Source organism: Rhincodon typus, chromosome 28, assembly GCF_021869965.1.
Source record: "Rhincodon typus isolate 14 chromosome 28, sRhiTyp1.1, whole genome shotgun sequence".
NCBI classification, from domain to species: Eukaryota; Metazoa; Chordata; class Chondrichthyes; order Orectolobiformes; family Rhincodontidae; genus Rhincodon; species Rhincodon typus.
Window position 1 is genome coordinate 38,337,364 of NC_063359.1, and position 2,820 is coordinate 38,340,183.

Sequence of the window (2,820 nt, forward strand, 5' to 3'; positions counted from 1 at the left end):
GGTGTTTGCTCCAGATGCGCGCACGTGGAAGTATTATTGTTTTAAGAGCTGTGTTCATTTAAGAACTGGATCTTAAATGAGACAAGGGTCAGAATGGAACTACATAACAAACCTTTTCAGCAGAAACAAACTAGAGAGTAGATGTGTTACACTGTTAACTGGAACTGTTTCAGCTATAAAATAAACCTGTGGATAATCCAAATCCCTTCTGCTTAGTCTGTGTTACTTACCCTGAACACAAGAAAACCCTGGACAGTTGTAATAAGATTTCTTTGTTCCTGTACCCCAATCTGTTTGCAACAAAGATCAACTGTTTTTTTATTCACTCGTGGGATGTGAGCATTGCTGGCTGGGCCATCTATTATAGCCCATCCCTGATTGCCCAGATACTGGATCGGGTAAGGTTAGCAGCTTCCCTCCCTAAAGAACATTAGTGTGCTTGCTTTGGCAGCACAGCTACTGAAATTAGAGCCACACAGAGATTAGCACGGCCCCTGAACAAGGATGACACACAAATTCGAGAAGCATTCCATAACAGCGTGCTCTTGTGATGCAGTAGTAGTGTCACTCCTTTGGATAGGGAGGCCCAGGTTCAATTCCCACTTGCCCCCAAGGTGTGTAATAATATCTCTATACAGACTGATTAGAAAAATAAAGGACATTAGTGAACCAAGTGGCCATTTCCACACACTCATTAATGGTCATCATTAGACACTTCAAGTCATCCAGCTGCAGTAGCACACTGAAATTCAAGCCTCATAACTGCCAGAGGAAGTGGTGGAAGCTGGTACAATTACAACATTTAAAAGGCATCTGGATGGGTACATGAATAGGAAAGGTTTAGAGGGATATGGGCCAAGTGCTGGCAAATGGGACTAGGTCAGATTGGGATATCTGGTCAGTGCAGATGAGTTGGACCGAAGGGTCCATTTCCCTGCTGTATGACTCTAGGAGTCTACTCTCAGAGTCATCACAAAACTTACAGATTTTATGGAAGTACACAAAACTTCCCAATTTATGCGATTTTCAGACCCAGGTTAACAGAAAACAAGAATGACTCTTTATTACAAATAAATAGATTTCTGCTGCAGATAAATAACTTTAAACCCTAACCCAATCGTTAAAACCCCATTGTAAACCCTCCCTCACACACACACACTCTCACAGACACACAAAGACACTCTCACACACACATATGCACACACACAGACACACACACTCTCACACACACACAGACACTCACACACACAGATACATACACACAGACACTCACACACACAGATACATACACGCTCTCTCTCACACACACACACACACACATGCACACACACTTTCTCTCTCTCACACACACACCCGCCCACACAGACACACTCACACACACCCACACCCACACAGACACACACACACAGAAACTGTGGTGAAGCAGTTCAATGGTCTCTGTTCCCAGAATCTGCTGGGATGGCTCTTTGTTCTGATCAGAATTTTTCAGTCTTCCTTCACCAGATGTTTTCACAGCAGGAAGGACAGCATAGCTGGTTCACACTTTGAAAGGTGACTTACCCATTAAAAGACATAACTTAAAGTAATTGCTGGAGGAAATGTAACTTGGTTTTCTTCAGTCTTAGAATAGCTTTTACTGCAGAGAACAGAGAGAGTTCATGAACTGGTGGAGATCAGAAGGTTGTCACCATCTAATTCACAGCCCGAAACTGTTCAGGTACCTGAGAACCGATCACAGAGCAGAAATCTTTTGTCATCAATGATTGGTTACTAGTCCACAGACCAATCTGTTACGTGATGCTGGAGGAATCTCCATTTATACACAACCCCTGGCTCCAGCTTGTCTGCAAACTACAGTTCACTTCCTTCCTGGATCAGCAGCTGTGTAAACTGTGATTATAATGAGTGAAGTTACTTGCTTTTAAAAACCGCAGTGATCCTTTAGCCTTCCCTGATTTTTTTTCCCATTTCAGTCCTCAATCAAAAATACAGCAAAATAAGAAGGCTCTCTTTTGTGAAAACCAAAATGAATCAAAACAAAAAGACCATTAAGGCTGTACAACTGAAAAGTAAAGCAGGTGAGGGGAGAGGTTGAGAAGGAGAGTTGAACCCACACAGTTGGTGTCACTGTGCATCACAAACCAGCTGACCAGCTAACTGAGCTAACCAAGCCCCAAAATTAATAGATGCACTAATTGTAAATGTACTTCTTAACGAATGGATAACGTATGGATCATTGTGGATCAGCAACTGGAGTCTGGATCAGTCCCAAGGATTGATACATTCCCAGTTCAATCAGAGTTTCTCTCATTTGACCAGATTTCCTTTGCTAAATCCTCTCACCTTCTTCCAACCTTCAGTTCCTCAGCCTTCATGTAGCTCTTTCAGATCCCATCCGGGATTGATTTTAAATCGCAATTGACTTTTCTGGATGTAGAGGGGAAAGTATTGGTCAGGATAGAGTGCACAGCTAAAAGCTAAAGGCAGGACTCCAATTCCATTGGGAGCTCCATTTCAAAGCTGCCCCTGTGTCAGTTAGCAGTTTCAGAGATGGAGTAACAGTGGGTCGGAGCTTCTGATTCATTTAAGCAGATCTCTGCTTTGGTGGTTTTCTTGGTTCTATATACTCAGGTAAAAGAAATTAAAACAGATAGATTCATTCACAGTTTAACTTAATCTCTCAGCACTGGGAATTTTATCATTGGGAACACTATCACTGATGTTATCAGTGGGAAATCAGCATTGGGAACATTATCGCTTGGAACATCAGCATTGGGAATATTATCACTTGGAACATCAGCATTGGGAATATTATTACTT

General features: G+C 42.2%; 1 non-coding gene across 1 annotated transcript; it reads left to right on the forward strand.

Moving 5' to 3' along the window:
• The first annotated feature begins 435 nt into the window (after nt 1–435).
• Nucleotides 436–539, forward strand: LOC125486413. Its single transcript, XR_007265088.1, has one exon. It is a non-coding gene; the product is annotated as a U6 spliceosomal RNA (small nuclear RNA).
• The last annotated feature ends 2,281 nt before the right edge of the window (nt 540–2,820 follow it).